The sequence below is a fragment of the Trachinotus anak genome, unplaced genomic scaffold (assembly GCF_046630095.1).
Source record: "Trachinotus anak isolate AG129_WGS33_773 ecotype Australia unplaced genomic scaffold, CSIRO_AGI_Tana_v1 ptg000013l, whole genome shotgun sequence".
NCBI classification, from domain to species: Eukaryota; Metazoa; Chordata; class Actinopteri; order Carangiformes; family Carangidae; genus Trachinotus; species Trachinotus anak.
The window spans coordinates 27,503,725-27,526,313 of NW_027273864.1; the positions used below are offsets into that span (position 1 = coordinate 27,503,725).

General features: G+C 40.0%; 1 protein-coding gene across 2 annotated transcripts in view; it reads left to right on the top strand.

Annotated features, from left to right (window-relative positions):
* igsf21a (immunoglobin superfamily, member 21a) overlaps positions 1-22,589 on the top strand; it is a 172,619-nt gene that overhangs the window by 14,689 nt on the left and 135,341 nt on the right. The gene's annotated exons all lie outside the window — the stretch shown is intronic.

Here is a 22,589-nt window from a genome sequence, read left to right on the forward strand (position 1 = left end):
CAAAAGTGTTCTACCTGTCGCATCCCTTTGTCATTGTCTGACATAATAACTGTACAGATTGGCTGTACAGTTGCTTTTCTAGTATTTCAGTCTGCACTAAAAGCTGCATAGTTAGCCAGAAATATTCTTATCAATGTGTCCACTTATGCAGAAAGAAAGGAAATGGCAGTGTATTCATGGCAGTTAATGGTTTCTATAATAAGGGAAAATCAAGGATATTGTAGGATAAGAGATAATTTGCATCTCCAGTAAGATATACTGTATAATGCACATAAGTATTTCCATTAATGCAATAATAATTAGTTCATTAGACATACCAATATACTTTTATTAGTTTCAGCTACTTTTTATCACCAATTTAAGTTCAAAGTCCCCAAAGGCTATGATGGTAAGTCTGTTAAAAGGGAGAAAATTTATTTTTTGGGCATTTTTACTTACATATTGTGTATTCAAGATCCATCAAAGTGGTTTCCTTGAAAACAAATCTCTAGATAAAGGTTTTGTTTTTTTTTTTCTTAACCATAAAATGTATATTTTCTTCAAACAAAACCAATTTCTTCCTGCTACTAGTCACTACAAAATGTTTATCATGTGTAATATAATGTCATCCAAAGTTAAAAATGACATTCCTAACAAGATGAGCAAAGTACAGTATAGCAGATAGTTTGTGTAATTACAGAGTAGAGAAGGAATGATAAGCAGTGGATGGGCAGGATTACAACATGTGACTAGAAGCGTGCATTCACAGGCCAGTAAAGAAGGTTAAATCCTACAGTAGATTTAAAAACTCAGAGGTTGTCAAGGGCATAAAGAGATGAGATGAAAGAAATAAGTGGATGTAATTATGAGGAGAGAAGTAAATGTGGTGGGTTCATCCCCACTGTTCCCTGTTTCACTGAAACAGAGAGGCTTGTGAGTTCCTTCACATGTGATGAGTCTCCTCTCAATTGCCACTTTTGCAAATGCAAGGTGATTTTGCATCAAGGTTAGTAAGTGATTGCAGTGTCCACTGGAGCCACTGCCAAAGGTCTTGTGAGAAGTCATTTTTTCAGCCCTGGCAAACGGCATGGGGAAGCTCTCTGTATGTGTCGCAGATATATTTTTCAAAATAAATACTGTGAAATTGTATGTGAATAATTCTCTTTTCTCATGCTGGGACATTTACAGTGCCTGCATATTTGCTTTTTAAAAAATTAAAACCCATTCAATTCATTTATTCATCATGTGGAAATAGTAAAAGCAAATAGCTGGAGAGCTAATCTGAAGTGCATTCAACAAATGGAACATAGAGTGTACTGAGTGTATTGAGTATTTTGCAGAATGTTCTACTAATAATATGACATGTTAAGCTCTGCAGATGTTCTGTCCAGAAGTGTGCACACACATCATTAATGGTCAGTAACCAATTTGGTCTGGAGACACGGTTTCACACCAGAATCTGCTCTGACACCCTTTGTGCTGACTGTGCCACAGCAGCTATCGCACATTCATTACATGTGAACAACACATAATAATGAGAGCAATTATCACCAATATTGGGGCTGGATTATTATGGAAAAGAAGCTTAGGCATAATTGTTTTTCACATTTTTTTTAATGCTTCTTAACAACTGGTTTGGGGAATGAGACGGCCCAGCCGCAGAGGAACTAAACTGAATGGAGAAACATCGACCCGTTTATACACTGCAAAATGTCACATCTTTAAAAGACAAAAACTTTCATTCATTTTTGTATATTTCAGAATGTTTGGAAGACACTGAAGATTTTCTATGATTCATATAGAATCATGTCTTCCCATATACAGTGATGTTTTTGCAGTTTGCATTTGAACTAAAGAGAGTCATCATGCAATATTCTTGGATATGTAAGATACATTTTTCAGAGGGTCATAATGAAAGTGTCTAACAACCTAAAAACAACTTAGCTTATATTTAAGAGCTCTAGCAGACGAGTGAATTATGACTCTTGTCTTTGTTGGTTTCTTTTGCTGAGGTTTTCTGAAATAACTAGGCAGTTGTTTTAACTCAAACCATGATCTTTCTCTAACGTAAAGCAAGGCCTTCTTCCTGCCTAAATCCACCGAACTGTAACCATAATACTGTCGTATGAATCATTTTTGGTTTGTTTTTTGCCTTTCGGAAGGCGCTGACAAAAACTGTCCTGCTAATGAGGACATTAGAGGTTCATTACAGGGTGATAAGGCAATAACAAATGACACATTTTGTCATTATGTTTGGAAGACTTGTTGATCATCACAATAGATGCCACGCACATTACACAAATTTTACATGAGCTGTGTCTCAACTTTGGAGCAGCATCCTTTGAAGGCTGCATTTGAAGAATGATTGCGTCACAGTGGCACAACAAGGCTGTCCCACTTTGAAGGCTCCTTCAAATACGGCTGAGAAATGCGTCCTTCGTTTCCCGAGCAACAAAGGATCCTACGGTTGGGTCCTTTGTTGCCAAACATATCCCAAAAGTCATTTCATACCAGTGATTAATCACTTTCAAACAGAGAATATGGCAGACTGCAAATAAAACAGTGACAGAGGATAAATAGGAAACTTTCCAACTGTCTTATCTCAGTTCAGCCTTCACAGTGACTCTGATCCACAGCTGTGGACTGATTTTCTCAGGGCTTGATCAATAAAGTAACAGTAGGTCATGGAAGTGTTTAGCTTGATTGTTTTACAAAAAAAAATTCATACACGACTATTTTGTGTTCAAGAAAAACTGTGGTCTTCATGACTAAGAGTGAGGTTGTGGAGTTGATGTTGAAGAAGTGTTTCCTTGCCTTCAGCAACAGTTACCCAGGGTAACCCAGGACTGTTCAAAGCATTAGTCATTAATATTATAAATATACATTTATAATGTATAACCATTAACCATGACCTTTCCAGGTTCAGCTTCAGATTTATTGTCATTTCCACACATATGCTTGACAAACATGCAGGGAGATGAAATATTGTCTGTCATGGACCTCAGTGCAACTAAGAACAGATGTATAAACACCACACAGTAATAAAGGCGCTATTTGTAAGTTTTGCTATTGCTACATAGCCAGTCTTAGCATCAATAGCTATTTACCTACCAGTCTAGAACAGTGGTTCCCAACCTTTTCCCAACTCATGGCTCACTTGAAAAGCTCATAAATGTTGGCAGCCCACATTCGACCCCATAACAATACAAGTATACAATGTGGTCCAGCCGGCAGCAACTTAAATGTTCCAGTGATAGGCTTATAGGCCAATGAGAGGAGTTTTTAACATCTTAAAGCTGTTAAAGATCATTTTGATTGAAGACATTTAGAAACATTATTCATATTTAAATTTTTTATTATTATATGTTTTTACCGAAACTGTGAAAACACTGTTTTGCAAATGTTGTTGTTGATGTCATTCCACTTGCAGTACCCTTGTGGCGCACCAGTGGGGCCCCGGCCCACAGGTTGGGAACCAGTGGTCAAGAAGAAACATTGCGAGTTCAGCAACTTCAATCCTGTAGCTACTCGCCAATCGCTGTCTCCAGCTGTGGAGAGCAACGCCAATGTTAAGTCTTAACTCTATCACATCTTCTAGTTAGCAACCAGGTTGCTACCCAGGCAGCTCCACCTGTCTTGTCACTTTCTTATAGCGACTCCCCGTAGCCTCCTATCTGCCCTGAAGATGTAGCGCTGCTCAGAGGTTCGTATTATAAACTCTTGTCTTGTAAAAGCAATGATGGCTGAAGCTCTGAAGTAACAATCACAACAACCTGCTCCTCGCAAGAAACTGTGTTTGGCAGCAGAGAAAACTTACATATGGCCCCTGTCAGGCTAAGAGTTAGCCTTCTAACGTTAGATGTAAATAAGGTCCAGTGTATTTTCTCCTCCTGTAGCAAACATGACATGGCATGACTTTGCATGACTGAAGCAGCCAGCGATGAGGAATCCGTGGGTGTTTGCTGTTTTCTGATCACTCTGCTGTCGTTCTTGTACCAGTCTGCCTCCTTAGCCTCCTTAGAATTCCTTTAGCAGATAGCACAGCCAGTGCTCCACGACTGTAATCTCCACCAGTGTTTGGACACATCCACAGTGTTTGTGCACCTTTTCCTGTGGATATAACTGCCACAGTCCACCACCACGAGTCTCACTGGTCTCTACAGACAGAAATAACTTAATGTCCAGAAAGCTGCGGTGTTGCCATGTTTCAGTGAAAACAAAGACGCAGCAGTTTTTCATTTCACGCTGGATAGTCCATCATACTCAATGTGCCAGTCTCCAGAAGTTCCTGTTTCACTGCAAAAATTGCGTTATTTTTTATTATATTTTTTATTTTACAGTTAAAGAGGTAAAATGACAAAAGCATTGAAAAGTTTGGTCTGTGAGAAGTTGCTGCTTCTGCACAATGTCACGGTGACCAAGAAAGTGATTTCCAGAAATTTTTCGAAATAGTGAATGATTCAGTGATAGCAACTGAATAAGTAATTTATGTACACCAACATGTTTTTTATCTGAGATGTGTGAACAGAGAAATGAGACACAACATCAAAACTACTGCACACATTGATGTGTTCAGAGATGGAAGGAGAAAGCAGGAGATGTTTTCCCTTCTGAAGAGAAGGCCAGATTCGCTAAGCCTCTGGTACACATAGAAATAAGCATGTAATCTATCAAACAGCCACATCAGCTGGAAGAACAGTGTGCCTGTCATCTGAGGCGCTCCTTGCCCTTTCATGTAATTAGTGAAGTGCGCCTCCTTCCTTTTTGCACATGCATTAAAGGAGGGATTGCACAAACAGTGGGATGAGATTTAATAAATGTGGTTGATTAAATATTCTGCTGGATCTACCAGTGCTCATAATTTGCGTGGATCAGTTGTGTATGCGAGTTCCTCCAGCTTTCAAAAGTAGGTACACATTTGCCCGACCGTATCATGAAAGCTGTGGTTTAAGGGGTTTTCTTTTTCTTTTCTTTCTCTCAGAACTTTTGAGTCTTTTTTAAATTATTTACAATACACAATACTTGTCCGCTCTGCCACTGAAGTGCCAATCAGTGATATGGTGGTTCCACCCTTTAAAAAGGCTCTCTTGCTGCACGTGTTTTATTAGCTTGGGATGACATCAGCTGTAACAGTGCTATCTGCCGCCTCCAAAGGCTCTGCAGTGAGTGTCTACTGAACCAGTCCTACAGGAAACCGTTATCCTTTGTGCATTCATGTCTTTCCATTTCCTTAGAAGAGGATGCAATAACTTCCTCTGCATTAATTTTATGCTCAGCAGATGCCCAGATAAGTTTTCTCAGTGGAATTGCAGCCTTGTAGGTTTGGGTCACTTGTTTCTCCACTGATGTGTATTTCTATTTAAGTGTTGCTAAACTGATTTTCTGATCTCGTTGATGTCTCCATATTTGATAAGCCATTTTCGCATATGAACTCACATACAGCTCCTCCAGGTAATGTGGAGATAAGTTCACATGGAGTGCATGTGTGAAAGCACTATGGTATGTTTCAGCTGTGCCTCAGTTTGCCCAGAAGGCAGTCTTTTTGCCTGATTAGATGCTGCTTTGGTAAATGTGATGCTAATTTTTGACACAAGGGCATAAATACCATGAAGAATATGCAGAACGGTAGCATCTCTTATGTACCATAATCTTGCCCTTTAATTTTGAGTATTAACAGCGACGGCATCACTTGTGCACACACTTCGTCCATGAGTGCTTGAGCACTTTCCTCTGTGCAGACAGACCTTTGCTGGGTGTGTTTTGGCAATGTTCCTCCATGTTCACAGAAGCAAAGATTGTGAATTACACTTTCAGAGCCATGATTTATGCATGATATGATGTTAGAATTTGCAAATACGATTCAAATATAATTTTTGGTTCTAGCGACAAGTGGCAAGCAATTTCTGGTACTTGTGAGCGGCATCAACCAAATGCCACAGAGCTCCACTGCGATTTTCGTTGTAACAGACGTGTGTAAATTTTGGAAAATCAAAATGAAGACAACACAGCAAAAAAGAGGCAGAGAGGTGGATTTTGATGGGTGAACTACTCTTTTAACAGCAACTGTTCAAGCCAAAAGTGAACATGTGTGAAAGAATACAGGCTGCTCATAAAAGAACATGTGTCCAAGCAGCCTCCTTTGCATTAATAAGTAAATGTAATATAATTTTAAGTGTCTCTTGATTCATCACCTGTTCTGGATTCGTCTGGATGTGCATCCCGCTTCTTACACCAGTGATTGCGGTTGTCACACAGCCAGGCTTTGGGCTAGCCCTGTGGTCATGGCGAGTTATCCTTATCAAGTGAGCAGAAATAATTAGTCCAAAACCCACTGCTCTTTCATCTTAGCCTCTTCTAAAGCTACTCACACAGTTTGCTCAGCATGATGCAAGCTAATTCACTGTAAGGCTTCCATACTAAATCAGCAGCAGTAAAGAAATCATGATGGGGTCATATTAAAAAGAAAGGAATCTAATTTCTGATTCATTTTCTATTATAATCATGATTATTACTAAAATCTACAATTTACCACATCTGAAAATCGTCCATCAGTATCATCATTTGCTTTTATCAAACTGGTTATTTATGTTAAAGGATCAGTTAAAAAAAAATAAAAATAAAAGAATAATAATAATAATAAAAAGAGGTGAACATGTTGTCCATCTGCTGTCAATTCCATCTGAATGTAGGAATTCGTCTCTCTGGCGCTGCCCAGTGCTGACAATACAGTCAGAGCCTGTAAAACTGTAATCTCATATAAATTCCATGTTCCAAGGGCTCTGCCCAGACAACACTGTGATGTATGAAGTCACTGGCAGAGAAAAGGGCAGGTGACGAAGCTGCAGACTGTTTTATATTCAGTAGGGTAGGCTCCAGACTGACCTGAGTGAGTAGTAAACGCCCTTGCAGTTCAGTCACTAAGAGGACAATACACAAAGAAAGCAGTCTCTCCTTACAGTAATATCTGAATTATCTGATGACTCTATTTCTTTATTATCTGTACGTATTTAATTTTGTTAAACCTGAAATGTTCACAGCTCTAGTGACTTAAGAGTGATGTTAATCCAGATTTTTGGCATTTCAATGGTTTTTCGTGTGGTTTTATAAACTGGTTAGCCACTGACCTTAGCAGGACCTCACTGCCTTAGAGATGATAATGCCACGTTGAACCATCCACGTCACTGTGGTTGGACCATAGAAAAACTGCAATACCAGTTGTGTTATCTGAAAAGTGGGTAGTGTCGATGCTCCTTTTGAAATCAGTGCACGTTCCCACTGTTGGATATTCTTTAGGATATTGCATATGGGACTAGAACAAGTGTTACTTGGAGTGAATTGCATTGAGTACAGGAAACGTTGTGGTCTCTAGCCAAAGCTCTCCTGCTCTGCCTTGTAGTCCGTCCTCACTGGAAAATGCCATCTTAGGTTTGCACCCCCACCCCCCACCCTAAAATGCTCCTCCATCACCAGATGTATTTCTGCTTTGAACAGCACCCAGACAAAGTCAGCCTCTTGCCAGGTGCTCTGCAGTTAAGAGTCAGCAATAGGTAATCAATAGAGATTCACAGGAGAAACTTTTCCCAGGCATCAGTGCGTGACATCTTCACTGTCACTTGACTGTAGAAACAGCAAAGTTCAGCTGTAGGGTGACTGAAATTTCTGTGGGGGGGTAGGGACTATCCACAGCAGGTCAGTTAACAAGGCTGTGCGTACAAGTACCATGAAATACCCTGTGCAGCACAGTCTTAATGCACCTCAGCCGAGGGCCAAAATGGAAATAATTCATGCTGCTTTATTATATTTTCCTTGTTATTATGGTGTTCTGTGTTTGTTCTCTTATTATATACTTATAAAGTCTTTCATAAACTGGATGTGGGCTGAATCATTATTACAGCTTAACAAAAATGTATTATCAACTAATTGAATGAATTAAACACGTGCGTGTGAATGAAGGTTGAAACATGTCGCAGGTCTGTTCACTTTGAAAGGTTGTGCGATCAGACTATTGGTGAGAGTGAACTAAGGGGTTTCTGCACAGCTGTATGCAGTGAATTGATTAAATGCGTGATTAAACACTAGGCGGAGGAGTCTGGCAGCCTAATTCAAGAGCATATGCAAATAACCTTGTTTCGTAGATTATTGCCTTTTATGCACCCTCTCTCTCTCTCTCTCTCTCTCTCTCTCTCTCTCTCTCTCTCTCTCTCTCTCTCTCTCTCTCTCTCTCTCTTTTACACTCACACTCACACACACACACACACACACACACACACACACACACACACACACACACACACACACACACACACAAGCCCATGCAATCTGATGCATATTCATACACACAAACATTGAACAAACTTAAGTGTACATAAAACTATATAGTTTATAAACATCCAGACGCACACAAAATCAAGCAATTCAGTTTCAAAGCAGAAATACGTATCCACACACAGCTAACGCATGCGATTCAAGCAAATCGACTATTCATGTTATCCACACAGTCTCACAGAGAAATTACTTTTCAACAAGCCACAGCAAATTCTGTTGAGGATTACAGTTTTTAGAAAGTACACAGCCTCAGGCAGTGTTTCCCAACCTTTCCTCTGTCATGGCACGCTTTCTGTGTTCAAGAGATACCGGTGAACACTGTGATCCCGTCAGCCACAAACATGCTACAGAATATCACACACACATGTACGTGGCCTGCAGGTACCGTGCTGCTCACCTTAGATAAAATAAACGTTAGCTTTTTTTTTTTTTGATGGGGAAAATTGGGAAAAAGATTGAAAGATGAATAACATGTTGATATTTCTAATAATCATATTCAGTAAATTAAGGTAAAAGCTAAGATCAGATCAGATTTTTTTCTTTCACTTTAAAATCCAGCAGCGTTAGCTCCCGTCCTTTACTTTTAAATGTAAGCTGAGTCTGAGCAACATCAGACCTTGGAAGGGAAACGCTATTTCTCAGCACTGCTTCACCGTATGAGCATCGCTGAGCAAGTACTGTACTTATTTAATTGCAAGATACATCATTCAGTAGATCTCATCCTACAATGAAACCGAAGTAGTGGGACACTACAAAAGCTCAGCATAAGATTTATAAGTAATGATTTGTCAGGATGTGTCACAGATCACATTTGCCACATCTGTCTCATTATCCTAGGCTGGATTCCATTTTAAGAAATCACTTTGATATATAGTAAACGGGCATGGATTCAGGCGTGTGTGTTTGATTTCCATTATTCCTATTTTCGCAGTAAGTGGTCTGATTGGCTGTTTCTTGTCAGCGCTTTGCTGTTCCTTTTCACTTTTTGCTTGAAGCCACCTGCTGTAATGAGCCATACAGCGTCACTCTTATGGAGAATCTTTGGAGAAGTCATTAGCTTTCATTGTGTGGTCTTAAGCGATTGCATGTAAGGACAAGAAAATGTGATGAGCTCAGCCCCCCCCCCCTCCTCCGGTGCAGCGAAACCAATGGGAAATCCTTTCATTAACTAGATCAATAAGTTTCCCTGGTTCTGTGTGGTCACGTATGTTGCTACTGTTGCTTTATTTAGCAGATGAGATGGCAGTTTTGCTGCCCCTTGTGGAAAATGCTCTGTTTTTTATTTTTTTTTTATTTTCTGTTGTTGTTGTTTGATGACAGCAGTTTTATCATTCAGATTACTTTTTTTTTTTTTTTTTTTTGAAGGTCTTGGTTGAAGATTGCCACCCAGTTTACAGACTTTGTGATTCATTCTACCCCCTGGGTAACAAATAGGTTCGTGTGTTGCCTACGTTTAGTTTTTGAAATTAGTTTTTCATGTTTTGTAGCACACACATAGTTTAGATGACATGCAAAACATATAAGTTAGTATTAGTTATTTTTGCAGCAGATGTTGAAAGGACAAACTAATGACATGTTTAAAGGACAGTTCTTGCCTGATTGGATTTTTTTTTCTTATTTCTTGTATTCGCTGTGTCTCGTGACAGGCTGGAGGATGGTAAAAGAATTGTTGAACATATGGATTATGGAGAACAATTGCATGCAAATCATCAAATATAAAACTGTGCATGACATGCAGTCCAAAGTTTTAATGAATATACAGTCCAATGATAACACAATCAATGCATTGACATTAGTATTCTCATTAGTATTTTCACAGATCTACATGGATACAGTGGTATTAAAAATGATCATGGCTATAGTATATCCCACAGGATATGTGCTGTATGTGAGCTCGCAGGTCACTGTTGGAATAGATGACTTCAAATACCACTGAGGCTCACGTGAAAAAAGATGGAGACAGTCTCTTAATCAGGCAGGATGACTTGGCACAGTGCAAAAAATCTGTCCACTGTAGAGGATGATTCAATCAGCTTAGGGGCTGAGCATGAATACTTACCTCCTGATTAACCTTTTAATACATTTTATTTGATTTATTTAATCTTTGTTCATCTTCTTCTGCAGATGTCTTTAAAATTTTTATCTGATGCAATACTTGGTGGAGAATAAGAGATAATGTGAATAATCTCAGAATATCTTTGGGCCAAGATGGAGATGGATTTCTCTGAAACACAATGTTTAATGACTCATTATTGCGGTCAGCCACTGAAAATAGATGAGATAGACATTTTATCCTGATTAACGCGCCTAATGGGTTTGCCCATAAAACCAAACTGTTCCTTCAGTGATGCATGCTGAGTCTGTCTCTCTGTCATATTTTCAGGTCGATAATGCATACACTAATCCATCAAGATTGACAGTGATCATTAGAATAATAAGGAGAGCAGATATTTTATATGAACTCTCTTGGTGGCTGTTGCCAGTTGAATAAAATTGTCTGAGACAAGCGGGCAACCTTGACAGCAGCAGCCAATAAACTCGGAGAAATTCATCATTCATCCCCTAAAAGTTAATCTCTAAGATAAACTTTTTCATTTCCAAAAATAAACAAACAAACAAAAAAAACTAAACAAAACAAAAAACTCTGACACACACAAGAAGACATTATTTGAGGTTCCTGCCCTTGTCTCAGTGGAGGTATGAGACTCTGTAATGTGCTACCCCTGAACAATCTATATTTACTTAAGTGTTATCAACCCAGTGCTGAAGGCATAAACATAATTTGCTATGCAGGCAACAGGGGTGACTGACTCTGTGCATGTACTGTATTTGAACGTGTTTGACTGTAGGTTTTCAGGTGTGAACACTTGTAGGCAAATATGCAGAAGTGTGTGGTGATGTGCCAAAGAGAGCAAGGAAATATTTATATAAGCATAAGCAGGTTTTATTTTAGCATCTTATTAAATATTAGTGTGTTGTATGCTTGCAACTCTGCTGCAACTCTTAGAACTGTGCTCCTCAACAAAATTCAAGATGCTGTCGCTGATTGTGTAATGAGGTGTGTGTTTTATAAAGACACCGAACAAACTCATCAGCTGAGAGGCTCCACAGAGATTTAACTCATGGGGATAATCATCTAAACGTACCGTAGCCATGCTGAAATCATAGACCGCAAAGAAAGATGGACTCTGTGATGTTACTCCTAAGTTTCTGCAGAGCAGTTGAAGTGGGCTGTTTCACAGTCACCATCTTGGCAGTGCCTGACTTCTCCTGATCCGCGAGTTGGGGCATGGGTAGAGCCAAGACTTTGATGCATGTTGGTTTGAGACAAGCAAACACTCATCCACCTGTCACTGAAAGCGACACACCCTCAATTATACAGAACTTGAAGCCTTAATAAAATTCAAACAGATGAGTTATATACAAATTTGCCCCTGCACAGTTGTCATGAAGGAGGAAATTAACCCTAGAGACCAAAATAGTTTTTTTGTACCAGGCTGTAAAGATGTTCATCTCTGCTGTAAAGTTGGGAATTTTAACATGGGAGTCTATGGGGACTGACTCACTTTTGGAGCCAGCCTCAAGCAGCCAATGGAAGAAGTAACGCTTCTGTGTTGGCTTCATTTTTCAGCTGCAGAGGTTGATGATTGGTTGAAGCAGAGCCATCACATCTTTTCTCGGCTAAGAGCGGAACTAGAGGTGCACTGGTAGTACAGTGGTACTAATAGAACCAGTGGCCATCCATCTCTCAAGCACTTGTACTTGGATCAGCAAATGATGCTTATCGTGATACAGATATATTAGTGAGCTGTGCTTCAGCACAGTTAAATACTTTTCCAATGGGGTGTTGAGAATGGAAAGGTGAAGGACTCACTTTATGCCTGTTACAGATACAGAATAATACAGAAAGTAAAGCATTTCTTCCTGTGAAAGAAAGTAATTCAACGTGTTGCTATGTGTGAGCTATTGCGCTCGATGAGCATATCACAAATTGCACCTTTCTCATGACTCTAATATGTCCAGTGCATTCAGAAATCTTCAGTGCGGCACTCTGCCGATCTGTGCTTTATGGCTGAGTGGGCAGATGTAGCTTCTCATCAGTCAAAGTTTGCAAAAAAAGCACCTAAAACACTGAGACTGTGAGAAACAAGATTCTCTGCTCTGTTGAGACCAAGATTTAACTGTTCTAAGCGTCATGTTTGGAGGAAACCAGACATGACATTTAGAATTCTTTGTCCTTCTGGAAGTTTCTCTCCCATCTCCCCACAGGATCTCTGGAGCTCAGCCAGAGCGGACATCAGGTTGGTCACCTCTCTTACCAAGGTCCTTCTCCCCTGATTGCTCAGTTTAGCTGGACGGCCACTTTTAGGAAGAGTCCTGCTTTTTCCAAACTTCTTCCATTTAATAGATATGGAGGCCACTGAGGCCACTTACCTTGGGAACTTTCAGTACAGCAGAGATTTTTTTTTTTTTTTTTGTATCCTCCCTCAGATCTGTGCCTCAACACAATCCTGTCTCTGAGCTCTGCAGGCAGTTCCTTCCTCCTCATGGCTCAGGTTTTATGCACTGTCAGCTGTGAGACCCTAATATAGACAGGTGTGTGCCTTTGTAAATCACATCCAATCAGCTGAATTTCAAGTGTCATAGAAACGCATCTTAATACTTATGTCAATGTGATATTTCAGTTTAACCTTTTTGATAAATTTGCAAACATTTCTAAAATTCTGTTTTCACTCTGTCATTATGGGGCATTGAGTGTAGACTGATGAGGGGAAAATGATCTATTATTTTTATTTTTTTATTTTAGCTTGAGCCTGCAACATCAAATGTGAAAAAGTTGAGGGGGTCAGACACTTTGCACTATCAAGTCATGTATCTGACTCTGGTTGTAGTTCATGGCACAGACAGGCAAACATGTGGGCTTCCTTTTCTTCAGTCCCAAAAATAACTTATAGTAATATCACAGACTTTCACATAAACTAAATTTATAATATTTTGGTATTTATGTATATATACAGGATATCAAGACTATTTGAAAGAGATCATGAAATCATCTATTCTTAGAATTAAGAAAAAACTATGGTGGGATTTAGCAGTATATAGCTATTTTAAAGTTTATAATATAAAACTTTATAATTAGAAATTAGAGTTTATAAGATCAGAGAATCTACAAATGCTTCTTTCTTTGTGATCGGTAGCATGATTATACCCTTGTAGAACATCAACATATGACAGCAGAAAACAACAGAAAATGAGATTTCCCATCGATGCAGGGGACATGAGCTACAAGCCATCTTAAGTTATGACAATCACTGTGGCACTAGTGTGAACTCTACTCAAATCAAACAGAGCAGCTTCTAGATGAGAGAAGTGGCTGATTTTAAAGCCATTACATGAAGAGAAAAGAGAAAGAGAAACAAACCGAAAAGTAAAGCATCTTGCTCAAGGTTACTTCCTTATTTATAGATCCACAGTGGTCCTGCTCAGGCCACTCGGTTAGAAAACGACCTCACCATCCACTCGTCTGTGCAGCTGGAAAGAACTAAATTGGTTGATTCCTGATAACCAAGTTAAGACCTATATAAAACAAGCAGGTTAGATGGAAGAACCCTCTGCAAGGTTATCCACTGTCACCAGCCACACGGCTTTTGTAAATGGGAGAATCAAAAACTGTGTTTTCTGAACCACTCTTGAAAATTGCAGGTCTGGAAGAGATTTGAAGATATCTCACTCTCAGGGTACATGTTCTCTGGTAATACACTGCAAGTCAGCAAATCATATATTCATAGCATTTGCCTGTTGCCAGATATACACATTTTCCAAGTAGGTGTCTGCATAGAAAGATGTAGAAATTGGATATGGATAAACACTTTAGTGGCTGAGAGGTATCGCACCCTTAAAATATACAACAATATGTTACATTGTTTTGTTTTGTTTTTTTTGGTTTTTTTTTGGTCCAAATTATCAGCCTCATTGCTAATTCTGTGGGACTAACTTGGCCCGTTCTTTGTCCATATAGTTTTTGAGAGATTTGTGTAAACATGCTACCAGTTGCAGTATATCCAAAATGTGAATCCTCAGAAGTCAGAGAATACACAGATGTAGGAAACAGACTTTGCTTCTCCTTGTGGGTTCTTACTGGTCTCTTAAGTCAGAATTATACTGTATTTCATTGTACGCACAAGAACCTCCTGTCCACTTGTAGGCTACCTTTAGGTTTCCCGCTAGGGTTGCCATATAATATTTATATTGAATCTGCACAGACACAATTTGTCCTGTATCCTGTGCTGTGAATAATGTAATGTCAAGCAAAACCAAACTGGAGCACTAGACTGACAAGCTCTGTGGGCTGTGAGGAAATGTATTATTATTATTATTATGTCTGCATTTATACATGTATTATTGCCTGTTAGTACTAACACAGTGTGGTGCACCAATAGCTCACCTGGTAAAGTATATGCCTTAAAGGCTATTATTCACCTGCAGTGATACGGGTTCGAGCCTGATCCGAGGCCCTTTGCTGTCTGTCATCTGCTGTCCTCTCTGATACTAATTGTAAAGCTGTTGTACACTGCATTTTTGTTACCCTTGATATTTTTAGGTTATAAGCACCTAAAAAAGTGTGTATCAGCATTTTGAAATCTCCAAAAATGTCGGCAAAAGTCTGCATCAAGCAGGCAAAATGATCATTCACTCATTTAGCTAAATAAACAAACAAAATGATGACAAAAAATGTATGCACAGTGCGTCCAGGACTACAGCTGCCAGCGCCACTGCAGAGTGGAAGGTGGATAAATTACAGGCAAAACAGGAGTGGGGCCATAAACTTAGCTGACACATTGTCCGTGGACAAAAATACAAACATTCAAATGTTTCACATACACACACACACATGCTGAAGTGTCTCTGAGATTTCTTACTACACATTTTTCTAAAAATCAATGACAAAAAAAAAAAAAAAAACAAGCTCTCAGACACGCTAGAAAAGCCCATGCATTCCTCAGCAGCATGTGTCACACGCTGCTGTCGAGCCACCTCATTAGACCATATAAGCAGAGAGGCTGTCATGGCTGACATATGTAGGAAACGCACACATTGGCAGAATTTGTGCTTGTGTTGGCACCCTGTCTTCACTGCGACTGTCACCTCTTTTAGACGGTGATGGGGTGGAGCTGGAAGGCTGCTGAGTGCCATACTGACCCTCAGGAATGATCACATCTTTACTGAGGCTTGTCAGTCACGTCGACGACGTGGGCTTGTAAGAGGATACAATCCGGTTGGCAGATATTTATGTGTGGTCTTGTATTACTAACTCCCAAAGTGTTCCAGCCTATTAGCTTCAGTTATGAGTGATGTCCTTGGAGACATGGCAAAAAAAGCTGTTTTTTTGGCAAGTGAGCAGGCATGTCAAATGATTCAATGAATCAATTCCAGTTGCTAAATTGACAGCATTTAGAGTATGTTGTTTTATCATCGCTGTCCTGCTGTTTCTCATCACATTTTCTTTCACACCTTGAAATTCAACTTGAGTCCCATTTATAGGAAGAAGTAATTCTTTGCATGCACCAAGTGTCGATTAGGTTGTGCCAGCAGTACTCCAGAGTTTTCTCAATCCTCACTACATATCCTCTGCTGTCTTAAACAGATTATTATAAGAGATTTGTTGCATAAAGCATCGTTTTTTTTAATGAATTCTGAGTGGCCAGTAATGCATTGCAGCATTGTTTCCGACTGACTGCTCTGCAAACATGGCATCCGCAGATGCTGCTGTGGATAGTGGCTGTTAGCGAGCTGAGCTTCAATGATCTGTTATCCCCTCATTCCATTCATTTGTCCATTTCAATGTAAACCTTGTGCACACCAGGGCAGGCCTGATGGTGTTATAAATGTACTGAGCAAAATGCAAAATTGTAGCAATTTCAGCCAGTGCCAGGGTGCATGTTAGAGAGCAAGCAAAGGCACTCAGAGAAGTGATGGTTCGGTGGACACATTCTGACACTGTGAGCACGAGACCACGCTTGCTGAGCTATGGTATGTTAAGAGGATGCATTCAAGGTTTTCAAAATCAGCTCATCAGTAATTGAGGATGAAATACCAGCTTCCTCTTTCCTTAAGTGTTGTTTTTTCGTTTTGTTCTTGAAACATATTTTCCCTGTAGAATAATTTACAACATGACCACAGCTTAAAATGCTTATAGTTGAATTTAATAATCTGCTGAATTGGCCTACTGTAGCCTATTAGTAATTTTTCATAGTGCAATTATAATACACCATACACTCCTGCTCTAAATGATGATTATTGTACATGAGTCATGGAGAAGCATCAGACAGCTTAATCCATCACTGAGTTCAAGCAACCTCTCCCTTCCTCTGGTTTCTCTGCAAGCCTTGATGAATCTATACCACCTTTTCTGGGAGCCTCATAACTGACTCCCTATAATGTTCAATTCTCACTTCACAGGCCTTTTTATTTTCATGGCCTTTGGTGTAAAAGAATGCACTCTTAAAGACGGAGCATTCAGCAGCAACAGCTGTTCCCCACAACACAGATCCACGGCTCATGCGAGACAATTACGTTTAGCACTCCATCATTTTTCATGCCAGAATCCCATCCAATCCAACTGTTATGCAATCTGTAAACTTGTATAATAATCTTGTTTTAAAATAATCATTGTCATGTTGCTTTCAAACACTTGCCACAGATAGATACTGTAATTCTATAAAATATTAATCTGTGTCTCATTATAATCCACAATGCAAATTTTCAAATTCAGTCAATGTAAATTTGTAAATGTAAATTTTCAAGAACCCGATGTTGTATAGAAACTGTTTCTTTTTCACAGACAAGTTGTGTTGTTTGTGCTGTCTTCAAATAGGCAATCATTTCTGCTGTTGCACCTTTTAAACTGTTTAATGTCCAGTTTTAGGGCAGAATGTATAGTGTAGCTGCCGAGGTTGGCTGACTCTCAGTCTCAGTCTCCATCAGTGGAGGATTGGCATGTGTTAATGTGACTCTTTTCCACCTGCATGCTTGAGTTTGCTCTCACAGTCCTAACACATTCACCCTGCCTTGTACTGGTGAACTGTCCAGAGTGTTTCCCTTGTCTTGTGCTCAGTGCTTTGAAAGATGGGCTCTGCCCCTGTTCTATCCCTGCACAGAAAAGAAAGTGGTTTCAGGAAGCAGATGGAGGCATTGATATGAAGAAGAGATGGCAGCATCGTACCAGATGAAATGTCGGACCTCAGGAAATCCTGTTAAAAGAAATTCATAAGCAAGGCTGTGCTGTGTTCATCCTTCTTCAAAGTTTGACACTTAACTAAATTATGTAAAAAACCGTAATGCAGCCTGCTATGGTAGTGGGCCCTTTTATTATGCCAGCCCAGGAGAAAAGTCTATCCCAGATATCAGGTGCGGTATTGCAGAGTGACAGGCCTAAATATCACAAGCTGCCAGAGGTCTTTCAGACCTCTCAATATGATATGCCACTCACAGGGCGCTGGATGAACAATATTGCTCGCTTGCATCGCACTACAAAGCTTTGCTAAAATATCTCAGAAACAAAAGTCAGTATGACACAGAGAGATAAGATTGCTGTCTCATCTCACAGTAGATCTAACCTGTTTGTGCAGTGCGTGGCAAAAAATCTGCTCAAAGGATTTCATTCTAATCCGGATACCTTTCCTTGAAGTTGCTCCTTTCTCTCCATTGAGGCTTTCACGTAAACTAAATAGCTGTCCATGACAACAGCTTTGTGGATAATTAGCTGAATGATGTAATTAGGGCCTCTTAGGGCCTTTTGGTCCTGAAGGACTCACCAATAGGCTCCTTCCTATGGAGCACAGAGATCTAGACACCGCCCAGCGTCAGGCAGAGGGATGTGAAGTAGCCTCTTGCATCCATTCATCTTGCCCACAACAGAGGCTTTTTCCTGCTCATTAGAGCTATACTTATGCTCTAATGAGGAAGCAGGAGGGGTGTTGGCCATGGGGTGGAGACATTCAGCGGTCATTTTATTTTTGTTTGAAGGTGACCACGGTATTTAATGGAGGTGCACCACTCACAGCATGTGATCTGTCTCCCCTGAGTTGTCCAACTGTTAATTTGCTTTGTCTCTTTAGACTTATTGTCTCCTTGTCTCCGGCTCAGTCTTGGCTTGCCTCTCCTTCCCTCCAACTCCCTCCTTCCCTTCTGTCATTCACTCACTCACACTCTCTTTTGCTCCTGTGTCTCCTTCACCAGAGCTGAAGTGCATGTTGGAGCTCTTCCTGTCGTGAATAATGCGCATCAACTGCAGAGGTCAAATGGAATGGGTTTTGTAAGATAATGACTGGAGTGATGGTACCTGGGCGCCACCAGATTGTGGAGTGTCTGAGCTTGTCATAAAACGACAGGGAGGAGGACGCTGGGTGCTCACTGTGTCCTTTAAGCATTATGAATGTCAGAAAAGGCAATGTCAAAACAGTTCAGTTTATACCCTACCCCTCTCCCACTCCCGCCACCTTTCCATCCGACACCAACAATCCCTTTGTCACTTCCTTCTTCATCCAAGCAGGAAAAAACCCTCAGTTCATCCTCAGGTCACGTATCCAGGTACAGCATTTACAAACTCCACCTGTGACTGAGCGACAGCCACATCCGACCGCTACGTGTCATCATCCAGCATCACATGCTGCTTAAAGCTAATATTTATTGCATCTGTCTTCTTGTCATTGAATGACTTTGATGCCTCTCTCCTGCATTGCAAAATTGAGGTTTGCTCCCTCTTTGTGTCAGCCCCCTTGGTATCTTCTTGAGATTTACAGCTCCATTGACTGTTTCCCTTTCTCCCCACCTACTGCCATGTTTAAAACCCAAGGAAACATCACAAGTGAAGGGAATCGGGGGCATCACTCTGCTGTATTCCTCCACTTTGCTGCTCTAAACACTGACTTTCAGCTCAAATTGCATCCTATTAAAAGTCAATGAGCCATTGTCACATTATTACAGGCCCTGGACTTGACAGCTCACAAAATAATCTATTAAAACCCCTGAGTCACTGCGATGTGTCTGTAGCTAGCGAGCAACATTAAAATTGATATTTGGGACACAGGATATCACCTGTCACTGGAGGAGTGGGGCCATCATTGAATAATAATTAGATGAAAAATGTAATGAATAAGTGAAAAATGAAGGGACTTGAAAAATTATTCAGACAGCTGTATGCCAACTGCGACTTTGCAGACAAATGGAACAACTTGGGAAAGAAACAGGTTGAGAACGAAGGCAGTGCATGACAGCACCTCGCCAACCGTCACCAGGCTCATGCACTTTCAGGCTTCTCATAGAGCATCACTGTATTCGTGCAGTGGTCTGTGCTTGTGTCAAGGTTGAGACATGAGAGGGATTTGAAGGCGCAATGCTTTGAGTTTCCATTTCAGTGTTAAATGATGGCGTGTGATAATATTTGTGAGCATTGTATGCAGTTTTATTTGAGTTAAACTTAATTAATGTTTAACATTAACTTAATTAAGTTAATGTTTTTACAAACCAAGATATCAGCTTAAACCCTTAGACTGTTTATAAAAATGGACATAGACTCTGTGTCCGAAAAGTGAAGCCAATGCAGAAGTTAAACCTTCATTCTATCTAATGACCATTGGGGGCAACTCCACTGGTTGCAAAAAGAAGTCCGATTGTATTGAATTCTATGGGAAAATGTCTCTACTTCTCACTTGATTTATTACCTCAGTAAATGTTTTTCTAATGAGTTTATGGTCTCAATCACTAGTTTCAAGTCTCCTTCAATAAACATGATGCTCATTTTCTAAATTATGGTCCATTTAGAGGAAAATAGATGATAAAGCAGGGGATGCATTTGGACAGGGCTCCCGTGTGATTGAAAGACTGTACCACACACAGGGAACGTCCAAATATGGTTTCTTCTGAAAAAAAATAAAAAAAATAAGATGGCAACGGCCAAATTGCAAACTCGAGGCTTCAAAACAGCAGTTCACAAACCAACGGGTGATGTCATGGTGGGTTTACCACTTGCTTATACCTAACCAGTATAGTCAGTTAAACCTGCACTCAACATTTGCAGCTTCAAAATGGCAGCATGGGGTAACTGTTAGGAAATGTTAATGCCCCCAAATTATTGTAAATTGCACACACCAAGATGATTTATAAAAACTGAGCTGGAGTGTTGTACTTTTTACAAAATTATCAACTCCATCTTTCTCTGACAGGCTCACTCATAGATGTTTATAAGGTCATTTATATTTCACTGTAAGGTGAAAGTTTCCCCTCTCCTCAGGCACAGACGAGAGTACATTGCCTTGCCTCATTTGTGCAAATATAGTGTATCTTCGGCAACTGAAGAGGAATTGGACAGTGATCTATTGGAGATGGTGGTTGAGGCTAGTTGGTGATTTACATAAAAACCTGGCCTTTTGCAGCTTTGTGGATTGAATTGCTTTAATAATTTATATTGTCAGATCTTTTCACTGAAATGATGTATGTGGGTTCTTTTCACAGGGAAGGTCAATGTTGGATTCATTGAGTTGTTTTTTGTATCTGTTGTAATACATCTGTTCTCTCATTAAGCTCTTGACTAGCCTGGCACTAGCAGCTTTTCAGGTTTTAGTCAGCACACCCCCACTGCCCCTGGAGCCTTACAGGAGTGGAGGCTCCGTTAGTGCAAGTGTTCACACCTGATTGCGCCAGTCCCCCATGACGGTAACCCAGGGCCCTGGTGGGATAGCCGACCTTGTGGACAGGTTCAGGGTTCTGCCAAGGATGCCTCTCGTATTCCTTATTTAGACTGCTTTGCTAAAGTGGGAAGCCGAGACAGATGAGCATCCTGAGTGAAAATGCTGCAGGGACCCAGGGTGACAGCAGGGATTTCCATCATTTAGCTTTATGTCTTCACTCCAATAGTCACTGCCTCCACAACACCCATCCCTGCCACCCCTGCCGGGTTGTGATTAAACAATCACACTTACTGTTACTGCATAAGATTTACAGTGAAAATACATCTACAGTAAATATACACATACTGTACAGCAGTGACAGCTAGTATCCTACGGCCTGTGCAATTGTGTCTTCTGCGATACAACAGTAAGTAATAGACCATGAGCTATTACATAGTCAAAGGGATGCTATCTGTGTGAATTAATATGCAGTTGCGTTGCATGAAATCGGGGGGGGGGGGGGGGGGTTCGAACATACTGTGTCCTTCTGTATGGTTACATTTATAGCAATGTGTCATAATTGAAGTTATATGAATCATGCGTCGAAGAAGTTGAGACTGTTGCTACACCATCTGGTGCACCTGTCTGTCACGCCGGTGAGTGACGGACACACATGCCACTGAAACATAGCAATACCGAGCAGGAAGCTGCCATCTCGACCTTCCTAGCAATTAGTATGGTCGCACAATTTCTTGCGTGCATGTCGTGGTTATTTAGAGGGACTTGCCCCCCCCCCCGCAGCAGATTTATACAGTATACTGTTTGAAGCAAATTCAATTATTTTTGACACACAAGAAAAAAAAGAAGATAAATAATTGTGTGCACAAACACAAGTCAAATAAAATAGTGGGAGAGTAACCACAAAAAGTATCCAAGCGTTTAGCAGCAGCTATCTGTGTGACACATGTACCTGTCTCCTGCAGCTGAAATTCCCTCATCGCACTCGCTACACACAATTATTGCCTTCTCAGAGGCGTGAAAGGAGCTGTCAGAAATAATATTGTCTTTTGAAGTTGTTGTAAAGAAAACTTTTAAGCTATTTTCTATTGACCATTTCATAGCTACATTCACCCAACTATGGGACAGTTGCTGTTTGAGCTGTCCAGACTGTGAGGATTTTCATTTTTATCACACCATCACACAATTATTGGATCCAAATTGTGTTGGCTGAGTCTTGCAGACACCAGGCCTTTTTCTATGTTGTGTCTTAAAATTACAGCTACACTAAATGCACTCAATGTGAATATATTTATATATATATATATATATATATATATTTATTATGGAATGGATAATTGCATATAGAACTTGTTTTTATATATATATGTGTGTGTGTGTGTGTGTATATATATATATATATATATATCTCCTTTGGGAGCTGAGCACAACACAAATGATGATTATAATGCAGTTTTCACAGGTATATATATATATATATATATATATATATATATATATATATATATATATATATATATATACACACATGTGATTGTAATCCAGTATAACAACATATGTTATATGCCATTTTACTGGAGTACAATAATGGCATATAAC